This window comes from Phycodurus eques, chromosome 9, assembly GCF_024500275.1.
Source record: "Phycodurus eques isolate BA_2022a chromosome 9, UOR_Pequ_1.1, whole genome shotgun sequence".
NCBI classification, from domain to species: domain Eukaryota; kingdom Metazoa; phylum Chordata; class Actinopteri; order Syngnathiformes; family Syngnathidae; genus Phycodurus; species Phycodurus eques.
This window is the reverse complement of record NC_084533.1, coordinates 7,559,433-7,578,384: the sequence shown is the minus strand read 5'-3', so window position 1 is coordinate 7,578,384 and position 18,952 is coordinate 7,559,433. Positions and strand designations below refer to the sequence as shown.

At 41.8% G+C, this 18,952-nt stretch overlaps 1 protein-coding gene across 3 annotated transcripts in view; it reads right to left on the bottom strand.

Moving 5' to 3' along the window:
• mid2 (midline 2) overlaps positions 1–18,952 on the bottom strand; it is a 151,643-nt gene that overhangs the window by 98,981 nt on the left and 33,710 nt on the right. For 2 of the 3 annotated variants that reach the window (XM_061685624.1, XM_061685626.1), the window contains exon 1: positions 11,285–11,558. The exons of the other annotated variant lie outside the window; for it this stretch is intronic. The gene's annotated coding sequence lies outside the window, so the exon portion shown is untranslated. Of the gene's footprint in view, positions 1–11,284; positions 11,559–18,952 lie in introns of those variants that run through there. 3 annotated transcript variants of the gene reach the window in all.

The window sequence follows — 18,952 nt, the reverse complement described above, 5'->3', positions numbered from 1 at the left end:
AAACAGAACTTTTAATGCTACATGAAGTATATTAAAGGTCCCTTTCCATCATAATATTTTTTTTCTACGGTTTTATGCAAAACATTGGTCAGAATCAGTCTGTGACATGGTTTAAGTTTGTCACATCTACATGGTTTGGCAATTTAATGCAAAGTGAATAAATGGCATAAGGCTTCTAAATGGAGCGGATTTGAAATCGCTGACATTGTGACATAGTTTTGTCAATTAATATTCAAGTACCTGACCACTTTGTGGTTGGTACCCACTCACGCAACACGTCATTTCTGGGTTTTAAGTCAAGAAGTGCTCATTGAAAGCATGAAGAACGTTGGTTGAAGATTAAACGGAATATTGCTGATAAGAACCTCTGAGGAATCAGCAGCTCGTCTCCAAATCCCTCACACATATTGCATTGCTAGAACTACAATCATGTTTCCCCCTCCTCTATTCTCAATAGCCTCTTTTCTACGGTCTATTCCAGGCTAAATGTTTCACACCATTGTCACACTTCACCAAACTGTATCAGCACAAAGACAGAAAGGGGGAAAGCTCTGTTGTTTGGCTGTTAATCCAGTAGTAGGGTCAGGCATAACGCCAAACCTTTGTGTTGCTACAGGGACAGTGAATGTTCTCCATCATACTGCACCCACACTGTTGTGTTACATGTCACACTCTCATAGCGGAACAAAGCACCAGGGCAGCATCCTTATAATTAGTAGGCTTTACACGATCAGGATTTTTGGGGCCGATCACCAAGTTTTAAAAACCGATAACCGATCACAAGATGGAGCAATGTGTCCATTTACAAGTACATGACTTATTCATTTATTGTATATACTTGTGCACTTTTATAAATGGTTCATTTATTGTATATACTTGTGTACTATATAATGAGTACTGTATCAATCCATCCATCCATTTTCTGTACTGCTTATCCTCATAGGGTCGTGGGCGTGCTGGAGCCCATCCCAGCTCAAAATTATTCTCGAGCGTTTTAGACAAAAGTTAAAACATCAATGACCTCTAGGGGGCATTCAAGGATTGGCCACTGACATAAGTTTAGGTCAGATCAACACTACAACATGACAGAAATAATGGGTGCTAACTTACTGTAATTAAATTACTTTATTGCAATTAAATTACTTTAATAAATACTGTTAATGACATGCTTACTCTAACTTTCTCACTGTCCCAGCTATATGGACGGGTTTGTCTAGCGTTTGTGTCCGTTTGGCTTTTCCTTTTTTTTTTGTTCACCCCCCACGCTGCGTTGCTTGAACGTGGCATGCTCCTCCTTGTGTACATTCTTCAGGTGCCTCATCAAATTTGTGTTGAAGCATTTAGATGACGTTCTCCACAACGTACTTCAGTTGTGCACAGACTGCAAATAACTTCCGTGTTGTTTGTCTGAGACACCGCAAAATAGTCCCACACGGATTATCTATTTTTTTAACAGATATGATTGAAAAAAACTTTATTGGCCGTCAGATACTTACAGTACTGCGCCACAAGACATGTGACAAGGCTTAAAATAAACTAGCTTTTGTATTCATACGCAACGGCGACGCAGAGTTAAATGTCTTGTGCAGAGCCAATTGATGACATCATTGATCGGATTGGCAAATTCAGCCGATCAGCATAAAATGCTAATTATCGGCCGATACCAATCACACCGATCAGATCGGCGTAAAGTCTAATAATTAGTAGTGCAAACATGCTTTGTTTTGTACCTGATACAACACTCCTAATACTTGTAGTTTATGCATACATTGAAACTGCCTCCTCTTGTTTTCACCCACCCTGTCAGTTTATCTTTATACATATATTTTTTTAATGAATGCCTGTTACCTTAATGAAAACATACAGTAAGGCAAAATGCTATAGAAAGGCCTACGGAAATTAGTATAGATCTTAGTCATAAACCTGCTCGCTACTACTGTACATCAGGTAGACTTCACACGAATCACTCAATTCACCTATGTGCTCTTCTGAGCATACCGTAGTTTAATTTCTACTGAAGTTCTTATGAACTGTCCTATGTGTTTGGGTTCTTGTCTACTGTACATGTCTGTGTTTTTTGACAAAAAAATTGTTTTTTAAACAAATCTGCAGTTGGCTGGCGACCAGTTCAGGGTGTACCCCGCCTCTCACCTGAAAATAGCTGGCAGAGGCTCCAGCGCGCCCACGACCCTACTGAGGATAAGCGGTACAGAAAATGGATGGATGGTCAAGGCTACAAATTTCAGAAGCTGGGAGAATAATTGTCCATCCATCCATTTTCTGAGCCGCTTCTCCTCACTAGGGTCGCGGGGGTGCTGGAGCCTATCCCAGCTGTCATCGGGCAGGAGGCGGGGTACACCCTGAACTGGTTGCCAGCCAATTGCAGGGCACATAGGAACAAACAACCATTCGCACTCACAGTCATGCCTACGGGCAATTTAGAGTCTCACTTCATGCATGTTTTTGGGATGTGGGAGGAAACCGGAGAGCCCGGATAAAACCCACGCAGGCACGGGGAGAACATGCAAACTCCACACAGGCGGGGCCGGGGATTGAACCCGGGTCCTCAGAACTGTGAGGCTGACGCTCTAACCAGTCGTCCACCATGCCGCCGGAGAATAATTGTATTATTGTTTTAAAGCTGAAGTACTGTGTAATTTATTTTATCAATTTAATAATTGTTATATTCGCCATTACCCAAGATTATGAATTAATAAAATATAAAGAATTTCAAGTCCCATGTTTTCCTACCTATGATTCCACTTCTAATGTTTTTGCCATGGTACAGTTTCAGCATCAGTATCGAACTTTATGCAGGTACAGTATCAGTCAGAATTTTCGTATAGTGACAACACTAAGAGTTATCATGCCCAAAATAATCAAGCATTCAACACGACTGATATATTTAATAGCGGTGGGACGCTATTAAAACATGAATCAAATTAATTAGGTGTTATTAATTACACTTTAATCAAGTAAAAACCTTTCGTACAATAAGCAATGTTTTTGATGAACAGCATTCACAATTGTCACCAGTGAATTGCAAAGCCACAAAAGTTGTACCTCCATGAAATCTTCTGGGAAACATAACCTGAACTGGTTTTGTGTTTTAAAATTATGCATGTCTGACAATAAGTGCTTTTTTATTCCTTTAGGTGAGGTGTCATAGTCACCCCTTGACCAAACTCCTCCCCGAGTCAAACTTCTGAACATCTGTCTGTCCAGGAGATGGTAGGTGTGGTATCCTCAGAGAGCTTTATGGTGGTGATGGGCGTTCACATGTGTGTGTGCGTGTGTGTGTGTGTGTGTGTGTGTGTGTGTGTGTGTGCGTGTCTGGATGGGGGTTGTTGACATGAAGCAGAAGTTGGGCCTGATCCTACACTGCTGGTGCCAGCAGGTTGGATCATGGGAAACATATGCAGCCCCGCAGGAGCACACAAAAGCAGCTGGCAGCTAACTAGCTCAGTGGTGGAGGTCAGCTGCCTCTTCATCCTCAGCTGCTGTTAGACTAGGGTGGAGAAAAAAAACACTCTCACTCACTCTTTCCTGTCTGGGAGGATTCATAGCAATAACTGTGCGTTTACACTGGGCTCTTTTCCACTGAAAACAGAAAAAAATATTCTTTTGGCCGTTTTTTTGTACTCAACACCAGGGTTTGGTGGACTGTTTGAATGAAGATTTAGCCGGTACATGATGAAAATGAAAACTATATTTTCAGAATCAGAATCAGAATCAGAATCATCTTTATTTGCCAAGTATGTCCAAAACACACAAGGAATTTGTCTCCGGTAGTTGGAGCCGCTCTAGTACAACAAACAGTCAATTTACAGAACACTTTGGGGACATAAAGACATTGACAAAAAACAATTGTGCAAAAAGATGCAGAGTCCTCTAGCACTTAGAGCAGTTCGAACGACTAATATTGCAATAGTCCGGTGCAATGACCATTGTGCAAAGGGCGCTGAGACTTCAAGGAGTGTATGCGGTTTAAAGTGACAAGTAGTGCGATCATCTGGGACAATGTCGGTTGTGCAAATGTTACAGATACTCCTCAATCAGTGTGCAAATGGAGCAGATGCTACTCTGGCATGAGTGGCCAGTATATGCAAATAGTGCAGCATGGCGAGACAACTACAGTGAGTGCACAAGTAATAAATAATTGGCCCCACAGAAATGTGACAACGAACTCAAGTCAAAAAATTGCCAGCTTGTTGTAATGGAATTATAGGTTAGGTGTTTAAGAAGTTGATCGCAAGAGGGAAGAAGCTGTTGGAATGTCTACTAGTTCTAGTTAGCGTTGATCGGTAGCGCCTACCTGAGGGAAGGAGCTGGAAGAGCTGGTGACCGGGGTGCAGACGGTCCGAGAGGATTTTGCACGCCCTTGTCTTAGTTCTGGCAGCGTGCAAGTCCTCAATGGTGGGTAGGGGGTTACCGACAATCCTTTCAGCAGTTTTGATTGTCCGTTGCAGTCGGAGCTTGTCCTTTTTTGTAGCAGCACCAAACCAGACTGTGATGGAAGAACACAGGACCGATTCGATGACCGCTGTGTAGAACTGTCTCAGCAGCTCCGGTGGCAGGCCGTGCTTTCTCAGAAGCCGCAGGAATACATCCTCTGCTGGCCTTTTTGAGGACGGAGTTGATGTTGTTCGCCCACTTCAGGTCCTGAGAGATTGTAATTCCCAGGAACTTGAAGGTCTCGACGGTTGACACAAGGCAGCTGGACAACGTGAGGGGCAGCTGTGGCGAAGGATGCCTCCTGAAGTCCACGATCATCTCTACCGTCTTGAGCGTGTTCAGCTCCAGGTTGTGTCGCCCGCACCACAGCTCCAGCCGCTCCGCTTCCTGTCGATATGCAGACTCGTCACCGTCCTTGATGAGGCCGATGACAGTGTTGTCATCTGCAAACTTCAGGAGCTTGACAGTCGGGTTCGCTGAGGTGCAGTCGTTCGTGTAGAGAGAGAAGAGCAGCGGAGAGAGGACACAACCTTGGGGCGCCCCAGTGCTCATAATTCACCGATCCGATCAATGCTCCACAAAAGACATTTACTCCGCATCGCCGTTGCGTATGAATTCAAAAGCTAGTTTCTTTTTAGCCTTGTCACATTTCTTGTTGCGCAGTACTGTAACTATCTGACGGCCAATAAAGTTTTATTTCAATCTTGTCAGTGAAAAAACACGTCGTCGGTGTGGAACTATTTTGCGGTGTCTCAGACAAACAACACGAAAGCTATTTGCAGTTTGTGCACAACTGAAGTACGTCGTGGGGAACGTCATCTAAATGCTTCAAGACAACAAATTTGATCGGGCACCTGAAGAATGGACACAAGGAGGAGCATGCCGCGTTCAAGCAACGCAGCGTGGAAAAAAATAATAATAATAAAGGAAAAGTCAAACGGACGCAAACTCTGGACATATATACGGGACAGTGAGAAAATTAAAGTAAATATGTCATTAACAGTATTTTTGTTAAAGTAATTTAACTCTAATAAAGTAATTTAATTACAGTAAGTTAGCACCCATTATTTCTGTCATGTTGTAAGGTTGATTTGACCGAAACTTATGTCAGTGGCCAATCCTTGAATGCTCCCTAGATGTCATTGACGTTTTAACTTTTGTCTAAAATGCTAGAGAATAATTTTGAACATACAGTACTTAGTGTACAGTACACAAGTATATACAATAAATGAACAAGTCATGTCAATAGACACATTGCTCCATCTTGTGATGGGATCGGTGATGAATTACCGTTTTTTTAAACTTGCTGATCGGCCCCAAATATCCTGATCGTGTAAAGCCTAGTTCCTATGGGTAAGTTTCAAACAAAAGCCTAAAAACGCAACAATGATTAGTCAAGTAAAAACCATCTCATAAACCACAAAGCCTTTACCAGCAACTCTTACTGGCCACTTCATTAGCAACCGTGACATAAGACTGATGTAAACAATGATAGTTATTTGACTGATACAGATAATTTAACAATGTTGTTTTTATTATGGTACTTGCAGTACTCAAAGGTGTAAAAAACTTCTGAAAATGTCAATCGAAACTACACAGCAGAATAGGTGATTAAAGATGATGGCCATGATAATATGACAAGACTGACAAGAGAAGCAAAGTAAATAAAGCAAGAGAAGCCCAGAAGATACAAAGATAAAAGAACGGCTATCTGCCCTCTTGACACAGTGTATTCTGGATTTCATGCATTTCAGTTTGGCAAATTCAGTTTGAAGGTCGCACACTGCCTGCAGCTCACTGCTTTTATATTTTTAAACATTGGGTTCTAAGTCACTGCCTCACTCACACAGGCTTTAAAGTTAATAGTCAGCAATATATTTCTCAGCACAAACACATGTGAAGTAGGGCTGGACGATACATTGTTTGAGCATCATCATTGCGATGTACGTGTGTGCAATAGTCATATCGCACTAATCGCGGAGTCCTGCCATGTTGGGTACTGTATATGCATCAACTGTAATATTAACAAGTGACCAACATAGGGACATGGTTGGACATGCTAATAAGGTTAGCACCGATGTTACGGTAGACTATAAACCTTCAAACAACACACTGAGTAGCCCAGAGTGTTATAAATGTACCTCCTTGTATGATAACTACGAATGAGTACATGAGAAACAATGTACATCGGCTGCGTTTACAGTATCGCTCTTCAAAATTAAATGAATGCGCGTCACAACAGATTATATTTGGGGGGAAAGAGAGGGATGGAGGGATGGAGTGGCATGACGGACGACTGGTTAGAGCGTCTGCCTCACAGTTCTGAGGAGGGTGGGGGGAATGTGCATTATACACGAGAAATTATGGTATGTTAAAAGATGTTTAAAAGAACAGATTGATTAAAAACAAATGGGCAGCCCGGTGGAGGACTGGTTAGCACATCTGCCTCACTGTTTTGAGGACCCAGGTTCAAATCTGGCCTCGCCTTGTGTGGGGTTTGCATGTTCTCCCCGTGCATGCGTGTGTTTTCTCCGGGTACTCCAGTTTTCGCACATCCCAAAAACATGGATGGTTGATGAAAACGCTAACTTGCCCGTAGGTGCCCGCGACCATGGTGAGGAGAAGTAACATGGAAAAGGGATGGAATAGATAAAAACAAATGTATAACCTCGTGTTAGGAATGTGGCAATGACATCACATTACAACTGGGCATGAAAAGAAATTGACCATGTCTTGGCTGTTACCAACTCAACACGACAGTACATTTAAATACTGATAGACTTCACATAAATGATTCACTATATTTATGTGCAGAGTTTCTTTTCTACTGAAACTACAAGAACCTGCCCAAACAATACAGATAGGGAAAAAAGAGAATTGTGTGCTGGTTTTGACATCTTGAGTATTTATTTTTTCACATCACAATATATATCACGGGATTTAAAAAAAAACTTTTTTTTCCCAATATTGTGCAGCCAAAATGGTAACATCATCAAAAAAAAATAAACAGTCTATCACTTTGAAATGTAGTGTGACACATTACCCCTTAATCTCAGACATGTTATGCCTGGATCAGACTACAAGACAAATTTGCTCTTTCACGATTGCACTATGTCAGACTACTGCCATGAAATCTTGCCGCATCCCGTCATCTATGATCACTGGGCTTTATCTTGTCAAATCAGACACTGTCGGAGACGTGGAACCAGAAAATGTGTCACCGGTCAACGCGAGCGGATACACCGGACGACAACAACAATGCGCCGCAATGTATTGTTTGTGTGTGTGTGTGTTTGTGTGTGGACAAAATGAGGAAAAACGTGTGGTGGTCGTCACTGGTGCTCAGGAGAGGACGATCATTCAAGGATTCCTTGTGGCATGTTCACATACTTTTAAATACGATACGGCACATAAGCAGGCAACAAAACGTTATGTAGCCTAGAAAGCTAGTGCTAGCACGAACGGTTGTACGTAAATATGCCAGCGTTCTGTGGAATCATTCTCTAAAGCTTCAGTAAAAAAAATTTTGTACACGTAAATAAATGTTGATAATGTCGTGCAAATATGTTGACAAAGGGCAAGCATGGGAGATGATGCGCCGGTCACAATACACAATCCTATCGGTCGATGTCAAGGTGCGCTGTCGGAGAGTTGTTGTTGATATGTCACACTACACGGAAGATATCCAAAAATGAAGAAATAAATAAATAAAAAATCTAAGATGCTAGACTTTTTATTTTGGCGTCGTAGGACTATCGTAGGGCCAAATTGTTGGTCATTGATTATGTTTTGTCGTTCCTGACAAAATATGTCGGACCAGATCTAGAAAATCGGTTGCGATAGCTAATCGGGCCAATATCCCGATATTATATTAAAATCCTGTAGTCTGATCTAGGCATTAGGAGCAGACAAAGCAGGGTCAAACCATGCACTTTGCAGTTCACCTCATTTGTGGACTGACTGAGCTGAACATCCGCCAGTCTTTGGAGGGAAACTTAGATGGAGACAGAAAGGCGAGCAAGAAATGGAAGAGGAAAAGTTGCAAGCCTAAAGATAAAGACAGGCAGGAAAGAGGCCATATGGAGCTTGGAGATTTACTGTAAATCACGCCGTATAAGACTGACTGGCTGGTGTTGGGAGTATATATGTAAATACATATCCATACAGTAAGTGTGCAGATGAGCCTAACTGTGTCATAGTATGGGAAATAAAATCTGTGTAAAAATAAATGAAAAATAAAACAAGTAGGCCATGTAAGTAGTAAGGTGCACTACGGGGACATGAAGGGGGCTGACAGGTTTGAGGGGAGTATTTATATAAGAAAAGAAAAGAAAGAAACAAGAATAAAATTTGTCACGATTCATAATCGAACTTCACTGTGACATCGTAACTAGCAGACACAGCGACATACCGGTAAATTACTGATTCTTTTATAGGTTTAATTTTCCTGGTCACTTCACTAGTTGTATGACCACTTATTCCAAGTTCTTAGGGTCAATGCCCATTAGGCCAGTTCAGTTCTTAGGGTCAATGCCCATTAGGCCAATGAAACAAAATGCACATATGGCAGCCACACCCACTAGGCTGTTTGAATTACAAACTCGGGGCTGATGTGCTCCTGGGCAGAGAGCAGACAGGAACACAAAATCACAGAAACACACTGTAAAGGAACTGCAGTGGTACTTTGAGATACCAGTGACCCGATTTACGGATTTTTCGAGATATGAGCTGTTGTTCGACTGATTGTTTAATTTGACTTGCAAGCAAAATTTTGAGATACGAGCACTCATGGTGGCAGCCAGTGAACTCAACTAACTTCACAACAAGCAGCAGTTTTAACATTTCTTCAAAAGAGAGCTTTGAACCCATTTATTGCAACTCCCAATTGAAGTTTACAGTCAAATTAAACAATACAAAGAACATTATATGTTGTGTATGTAAAAGAACAAGAACAACACACTGTAGCTTTACCTTAATAATGGCTGTTTAGCTTAATGTTAACAAACAATGCAAAACATAAAAACAGCAACGTGTTGTGGTGTTATAAACCTTTAAGTAACGGATATTTGAATACAAACAAAAGATGAAGACAGACAAGATAACAATAATCACAGGCATTCAGTATCGTCTTGATCCTTTGCTAAAAATGCCTAATACCGCTGCAGCTTGTAAAACTCTTCACCTGTTTCTCTGTCTCTATTATACTGCCCCCAAGTGGCCAAGGCGCCTACACCAGAAGGAGCAGCAAAATGTCCATTGAATTGAAGCAAAAATGTAAAAAACAATGTTTACATTAAATATAATTATGTCATTATTGTGTTTAGTACAATATTATACAATGCTATTTTTCTGATTAAAACATTTTAATAATTTTTGTTTTTATTATTGGGGGAGGATGGAATGGATTAAAGGTATTTCGGTTGATTTTAAGGGGAAAGGATGTGTTTTTTGTCACAGAGCAAATTTAATTTGTATCTCAAGGCACCACTGTCCTCCACAAAAAGCAATATAAGGACTATGAAACAGGCTTTAAATTTCAGAATCAATTCACTACCCTGTATCATTTTTCTGCAATATTATTAAATATCAATTTCATATTGAAATCTGCTCGCTCTGGTACATTTCCACATAATGCAGAATCATCATGGTGTCTATAACTGAATAGTACATTTCATCATGATTTTATTCCAATGGCACACGGAAAGAGAGGGAATAAGACAGTTGGAATGCTAAGCAGATTTAAGATTCAGGAAAGACACACAGGATCAAGTTTCCGCTTTTAAAAAAAACACAGTCATGTAAATCTAATGTTCCTAACCTTAATGTCCATGAGTCGCAGCACATATTCAACATGATCTTACTGTGTATAATCCCTCAAAAAGTCTGCTGAGCACAGGAAGACCATAGAGCACGACTGAAATCAATGTTCACACATTCAGGGCTGCAGGAACTGAAATACAATTGTCACATTTTTCACCCTCCCTCGAGATATTCTACATTTTATCACCATACGAGAAGGTAGTAATGCTCTTGCACCAGCAAATGGTGGTGGTAGGTTTTCAATGTTCAGGTTCAACTACATAATATTAGTTCAAGTTGCATGTCAGATGTGTCTTAAAAACTCATCACAGCACGAGGAGCAACTGGACAGTTAAACATCTTGAAGGCAAACCGGGTGTCAAACTGGCGCTCATCCACTCTGCTTCTCAGCTACAGTATATGCCACACCAATATGATCCCTCCAAGAAGTAAATAAGGAAACAGACATCAAAATGTGGAACGCAAATGAGATTTCATTGTGTGGCACAGATAATCACAGCTCCCAAACAAAGCCTGAACAAACTAGGGAAGGGGGGGGGGGGGGGGGGTTGTGGAAAAAACAACAACAACAGGCAACTATTGATTAACACTAGGTTTTTTTTATATACTGATTCAAGGAGCTGCATTTTTCTGCATGGGTAATCGTAGACTGTGGCCCCAATATTCCAATTACATTGTAATAATGGTGAATGCTATAGAATCCTCTCATGTGCCTTATACCATCTCTACCTGGGCCACTCATACGTGGCACAACATCCTGCCCATCACAAACAAAAGCAGAACGCACCAACGTGGTCAAGTTTAAGCTTTCAAATCAGCAACCTAATTCGCACGTTTGATCAATCTGAGTTAAAACATCTGACACGTGCATTCAAATAAATCACAATATACCGGCCGTGGACATGAAACGACAGCATGCTACGCGCCGGCTTTTTCCCAGGCACTCGCCAGAAGCCTAAGGGATCCGTGACACAAGACGAGTGTCTGGGTCTGCGCGGAAACAACTTACCAGCCCAACATGTGGAGCGCGCTGGTCGCCTGTCATCGTGAAGCTGGAGCGGGGAGGGAGGGGGGCGAGTTAAAAAACACGTCGCGACTTCAACAAAATACGAAGACAGGAAGCCACTCCGGACACCGTTCGACAGGCTTCCTCTCAACGAGCGCCATGCGAAGCTCAAACATGAACAACGAAGCCTCCACTGACGTGACTGCTCTCGTGGCTAAAGATTCCAACTCGAGAAGCCGACGCCTCAACTTCTTTAGAGAGAGAGAGTGAGTGTGTGTGTGTGTGAGAGAGAGAGAGAGAGAGAGAGAGAGAGAGTCGTTTGCAGAGTAGCTCCTCCCACCCACCAGTCCATCAATCTACACGCACGCGCATAAAGCGGCAGATACCAACCACATTGGTGAATTTCATGTGTTCTTGTGCTCCGTATTGTATTACATTCACTTGGATTAAAAATAATAATAATAACTCCTGTTTTTCTGAGTAATTTTTTTGAGGGCTTTGTTTTTTTGAATATTTTTTTCTGTTTTTCTGAGTATTTTTTCTGTTTTTCTGAGTATTTTTTTCAGTTTTTCTGACTAATTATTTTTCTCAATTATTCTGTCTAATTTCCCCCCCACCCTACGTTTTATGACTATTTCCCCCCTGTTTTTCTGAGTCACCCCCCCCCCCACCCTCTCCTGATTTTATGACTATTATCGGGACGCATCGATAATTTTTTTTCTAATGACGAATAACAATACCAACTATGTGGCTCAAAGACATGAGTATCTTCCAGTGTCTTAAACCCATATCAAAATAAAACTTGATCAAACTAAATAAACCGGTCATGTTGCTTACTACGGAGTCCGCAAAGAGTCACTTGCAGTTCGCAGGTTCTCGAAGTGTCCCGATACCTCAGAAAAAATTGTCAGAAAAACAGCGGGGGGGGAATTGGCATAAAACAGGTGGGGGGGATTAGACAGAAAAACTGAGAAAACAAATTAGTCAGAAAAATGGAAAAAAAATACTCAGTAAAAATATATATTAAAAAAAACAAAGCCCTCAAACAAATTACTCAGAAAAACAGGAGTTGCTTTTTTTATCCAAGTGAATCCAATACAATATGCTTCCGTACTCGCAGACCACATCATTTTACCTCATTACTCATGTCGGACACTTTGCAAGGTACAACTGCACATCAAATGACGCCATCTCTGTTTTCTATTGCAGTGTTTCCCAGTGGTGGGGAATAGCAACGTATTCATACTGTACTTTTGTTACTGTCTTGAAGTAGATTTTTCAGGTACGGTCAGAGATGCCAAAGTACAAAGTAACATGTTAAACCAAAATGCTGCCATTTTGAGTAACGAACATAGTAACGCGTTACTTTCCTGGCAAAATAATCAGACTACAGTCACTGGTTCAAACCAGCAATAGTTACTTTTGAGTCATCAGTGTCTCTCACCAAGTACCAATTTGTGGTTGGTGCCCCACATAGGGCTGCATTTTACATGATTCAGAGTATGAGACAACAAAATGCAGAGATTTAATCACTCAGTAGGCTCGTCACGGCGGCCGACTGGTTAGAGCGTCAGCCTCACGGTTCTGAGGACCCGGGTTCAATCCCCTGTGTGGAGTTTGCATGTTCTCCCCGTGCCTGCGTGGGTTTTCTCCGGGCACTCCGGTTTCCTCCCACATCCCAAAAACATGCATGCATTGGAGACTCTAAATTGCCCGTAGGAATGACTGTGAGTGCGAATGGTTGTTTGTTCCTATGTGCCCAGCGATTGGCTGGCAACCAGTTCAGGGTGTACCCCGCCTCCTGCCCGATGACAGCTGGGATAGGCTCCAGCACGCCCGCGACCCTAGTGAGGAGAAGCGGCTCAGAAAATGGATGGATGGATAGGCTCATCACCTACATTTCCTGTTTTGTAGTTGTGATTTAACAAGAAGCTTAAAGTCATTTTAAGCATGTAAAAACACAACTGAAAGGCTGTATCTTTTTTGTTTTGTTCATGTATTCTAGAGCTGTACATGGTACAATGAGCATCAGTATTCATACCACAATGTCATGTAAAATGAGTGCAAAAACTTCTTATTAACCTGCTGCCATGGGTCAAATAACAAGGTCACCATTCTCAGCCTTCAGAATTAAACATTGTAGTTTTCCAGGTTTGATGATGGAATTAATTAATTCCGAAAAACACACTTCGTTGTCTCTGTGCAGAATGATGCAATCGTGGGCAATAAAAGACAGTAAAAAGAGAAGAAATCCACTGCAAATGTAAAAAAGCCTAAAGGCAGTAATTACAACCATCACAGATATGAACGCGAGTGAAAGTGATTCATAATTGTTGCGACATTTAAGGCTTTAATTGCTGGATTATTTGAACAAGTGTGATTTCATGTGGCATGCAATACCTGTGTTATATTGTGTTTGTGTGCGCTTTATGGACTCGTAAGCAAATCATATTTTTAAGATTGCTTGTTTCTGTATAGCGCTGCACATTTGCATATCCCACAATTCCATGGCTGTCATATACTACATATATACAGATAATGGGTATTAATTTAACAACATGAATATAATTAGCTGCGATTGGCTGGCAGCCAGTTCAGAGTGTGCCCCGCCTCTCGCCCGAAGATAGCTGGGATAGGCTCTCGACCCTAGTGAGGATAAGTGGTATGGAAAATGGATGTATGAATATAATTAGTTGCTGCAATCCACAGTATCATTCATACATACATACTTTAATGTACGCCGAAAGCAATATCTTCTGAACAGTTGAAATCAAAATGGGCTAATAATACTTTCTATGAAAGTTACATTAAATCTTATTTTGTTTTTGAACAGGATCGGCAAAAACTACTTTGCGGAGGGGGGACATATCTGGAATGGATCTAGATAAAACTTGTTACCAAAAAAACAAAAACAAAAATTGTCAATGATTAATACATTTTTTTTACTGATATGCCGGGTGGTGCTCTACCTACAACACAATTTGGTCCCAATCCAGTTTTGGTTAGCAATCACTGAATGCTCTCATTATCTTTGAAAAGGCATGATTTGTGATGGCTCCTTTATGCCACACTTCCCTTCAGAACCACATGCACAAGCTGCTGAGGCACTGGGAATCCTGAGGGAAATATTTTGACGTGGCAGATTTTCCACAGAACCTCCCTCCATGCTTTTTAAAGCACCTGCAGAATTATGAAGGTGCACTGAACCTTCCTTCCAATAGGCAATGTGGTTTCATGGATTGTAAAAGGCAAATTGAAAGAAGAGTGGAGTTGCCCACTTAAAGATTCCATGACTGCTCATGCCAATTGACAGACATTTCTCTCTTTTCAAAAAGAGAAGCCTTTGAACCACAAAGTTCCAATGCGGTGTCTTGTCAATTTGTCAAATCACAACACTTTGGAAAAATATGCAGGTCTTGTCTTCAGCTTTGTGGCAGACAAGGCATGGCCAAACAACCAAGTGCATATGTGTGTGTGTGTGTGTGTGTGCATGAGTGTGGTGACTGTCCTCAAGTAACACCACTAAATCCATTGCTCTCACTCACATAACACTCGTAACTGTGCCTGCCCTTATACTGTATTAAATATAAACAGGCACACAGTCATGCCTGCATCATTTGGAAATGTGCTTCTCTACGAATCATTAAAGGGACAAGCAGATGCAGCTATTTTTTCCCTATCAAATTCCAAAATACAGAGATTGGAATATCATGGTGAATAGTGGTTGGCAGTTCTGCCTCACTGTCAAGAGGTTCGGGGTTCTCAGGCTTTACTTATTTTTTTGCCTTTTGCATAGTTTTCACACTTTAATATTTAAGATCATCCAACAATGTAAATATCAGACAAAAGTAAACCAGGTAAAAAATAAAATGCATTTTTTTTAATTGTGATTTTTATTTATCAAGGGGAAAAAAACTAGTGTATGGTTGGCACTGCATTTGTCCACTATTACGAGGGACCTCTGATGACCCACTGACAACGTTCCCCGCTACTGACCGGCATTTTCCTGAAATTTTACCTCAAACCGACTGCTTGGATGATGACAACATGAATGATGACCATGACTCATATTCCTCAGTTTAACTTTATTGACTTACCACCCGCTTATGAAGGATATTCTTAAACCTAGGGTGTGGACAAGGGAGCAGACTTCAATGGTTTGGACACATCCAGAGGAGAAATAGTGAGTATATTGGTAGAATGATGATGAGGATGGCGCTGCCAGGCAAGAGAGCTAGAGGAAGACCAAAGAGAAGGTTGATGGATGTCGTGAGGGAAGACATGATGGCAGTTGGTGTTCGAGAGGAGGATGCAGGAGCTTACATGGAAAAGGATGACGCGCTGTGGCGACCCCTAACGGGACAAGACGAAAGGAAAAGAAGAAGAAGATTTTGGACAATTGAAGCAGTAGGTATTGTTTGGACTAAACCACCTAAAAATATAACACCAGCAGGGTGAGGCATCTTGTTCGGAGAAAATATTGTTTACAAGCTAACAATTGCTTGTCACTTATGTTTCACTTTCACCTTGAAATGTATACTGTCCATCAATATGCACATACAGAAAATATGAACGGAACAGAAGAACTACATTTTAGCTTTGCAAACCTGGACCCTTAATATTGGGCTGTAAAAAACTTCAGCAACTTTGGCCAACATAAATTCAACACTTTGTTTGTTTACTTTGGGACTGTGTAAGTGATCGATGGGCCGCAACTGACAATGATTTAGCAGAAATGTCATTAGCCACTGGGATGCACCTTAAATAAAATTGGAGTAATGCCCTGTGTTCAGGAGGCACAGGCAAATGAACAACTAATAAAACCTGAAATACAGTCAGAGGCAGGCAGTAAACATGTTTACTGCTGTGCAATCAGTATTGTGTTAATTTTTGTACTCCCATGCCTGCTGCTACGATTCTCGCCTGTAGTAGTAAGTGAGTAAAGAGAGTACCAAGTTGAGGTTATTTTATATTAATAAATGATTTTAAACCCATTTTATCACATTTGTAGACAAGATTCAAGCTGATGGGAGTGGTCTCCTCCGTCCCTCTTCGACACGCCCCTGGGGTACTTAACCCTGGCACTCGTGTGTTTCACTCTCTTGGTCTATTTGTTTTTTTCCTCTTGGCGGCATCTGGCCAGCCACGGCTGGCTTCAGCCACCCAGCCCCCCTGCCCTTTCTTTGTTCGGGCACACGGCTCTGTAACCGCGGGCCTTGGATATAGAGACCCGGCTTCCCAGCCTCTCTGTGGCCCACTGCTAGGCGATCAGAGCAGCTGCTACTAAGGTACCAGGTACGCTTCCAGCCAAGCGTGATCGCTCTAAATTGCCAGCGAGCCACAAAAGAAGGCAGGAAGAGAGACGATCATACTCTCCCCAAGGAGGAGTGACGACCAACTATTTTGCGTCTTTCACCTCTTTGGTTTTGCTTTATTTTTCTACATTTTATTCCTTCTTCAACCAAGTCTCCCTGAGACACGTCCCGAGAGCGACTACCACCCACCACCTTGACCATACGGTAATGAGTAGACACGACAAACTTTTGCCAGACTTCAATATTAATGCCTAATAATTTTGACGAAATTACTAGCTTCAGACAAAATCTCAACTTTGTCTTCTTTCTCTCTCTCTCTCCTCCGCACTGGACGCAGTAAACGGTCATGTTTCCAACTTTAGTCCAACACACGATGTTCTATTTACATTTTCATGTGCCTATTTTCCTTCGCTTTATCATTATTAGTGTTATTTTATTTGTTTAGTTAGACCTCCTATGTGTGTTTCCCTCTAGATCCCTTGTAGATGTCATTAAATATACTGTTAAATTCCACTCTTGGTTGTATTCTGTGCATGTCCTGAGTTTAAGTAAACCTCTGTCATCTAGAACTAAAAATAGTGTAGTGTAGCAGCTTTCAGATTACGAGACTGATAAAAAGGTTTCTCGTCACTTTTCCTAAAATTTCTCCACATAAAAATTGACGTGGGTCCCCTTTAATAGATAAATTAATTTAATTTTAACCGTAAGTAATGCCGGCGTCGCTTCACATACACACACCTCAATGCAGCACTGTCATTTACAGCTTCTCCTACAAGCTGTGTGTAGAGCAGTCATGGTGGAAAGGACAAAGTCATCCACCCTGTAGATACAAATTCCAAATCAAGTCCATGCCAGTTGGCTGAGTTGACACTAAATATCACAGCAGTCAGGTTGTTGCTATTTTGTCCATCCATCCATCCATTTTCTGAGCCGCTTCTCCTCACTAGGGTCGCGGGCGTGCTGGAGCCTATTCCAGCTATCATCGGGCAGGAGGCGGGGTACACCCTGAACTGGTTGCCAGCCAATCGCAGGGCACATACAAACAAACCACCATTCGCACGCACAGTCACACCTACGGGCAATTTAGAGTCTTCAATTAATGCATGTTTTTGGGATGTGGGAGGAAACCGGAGTGCCCGGAGAAAACCCACGCAGACACGGGGAGAACATGCAAACGCCACACAGGTGGGGTCGGGGATTGAACCCGGGTCCTCAGAAATGTGAGGCTGACGCTCTAACCAGTCTTCCACCATTCCGCCTTGCTATTTTGTCAACAGTCTGAATTGAAAGCCATGCAGTGAAGTTGTCATGAAGTGTTCCAATGGGACGCAGACATGGTGACAGAATGAGAGGTGGCTGGACCACCGATGCTGTTGACAGTAAACAAAGTGGCTGCTTGAGACTGGCGGTGGTGTGGACTCAAGTGACATGACTTGGACTCGAGTCATAAATTTGATGACTTTAGACTTGCCTTGACAATATTTTAAAAGACTTGCAACTTGGACTTGAAAAGCAATGACTCGTGACTTCTATTGACTGGAAAATACTTGCTACTTTGACCAAAGCACTGAGAAACCAACACTTTCTAACTTTCTCTTTCTATAGCTACAAGTGTAACGTACAGTTTTACTACAGCAAAATAATTGATAACATAATGCTGAAGGAACTGTTGTCTCATTCATGAATGTTTCGTTCAGAAGAACAATTCTTTTCAGTGAACGAAGTGGACTGAATCAGTTTATGAAATTATTTGTTCTTTTAGCTTGGCCGCTGCTCGCTGTCGTGAGGTGAGTGAGTCACCCGGGAGCGGAAACGGAACTGCTGAAGCGTTCTGTCACTCACTTCTGAATATTTGGCGAATGACCAATAAGCAGCCAGGGTGGAGGCGGGGGCGGGACTTCATTAATCGTACTGCCATGTGATTTGCGATTCGCCATCATTGTCACTCACTTCAGCAAATGACGCGCCGTGCAGGCGGGGGAGGGATTTGTTCAGTGAACTGGTGTACTGATGGAGTGAGGAACTGAAGAGTGATTCATTCAGGGGAGGGATTTAAGTGAACTATGCGATTCGTTCATTGAACTTATCGTACGCGACCCGTTAGACATGAGTGATTCGTTCGTTGAACTTCCTTTGTGATCCGCTAAGGAGCGATGTACTAGTATGATGAGTGACTCAATTGCGCAAGGAACGACATACTACGCAGTGCATGTACTTATGAGTGATTTTAACCGCAAGTCCTGACGTCCTCACGGGGATAGCTTTTACTAGCAGGAGTTTCTTCAAGCTAACGGCTAATGTTGAATCAGTCAAGCACATGAAAACAAGCACACATATTTGAAATAAATGTAAATTA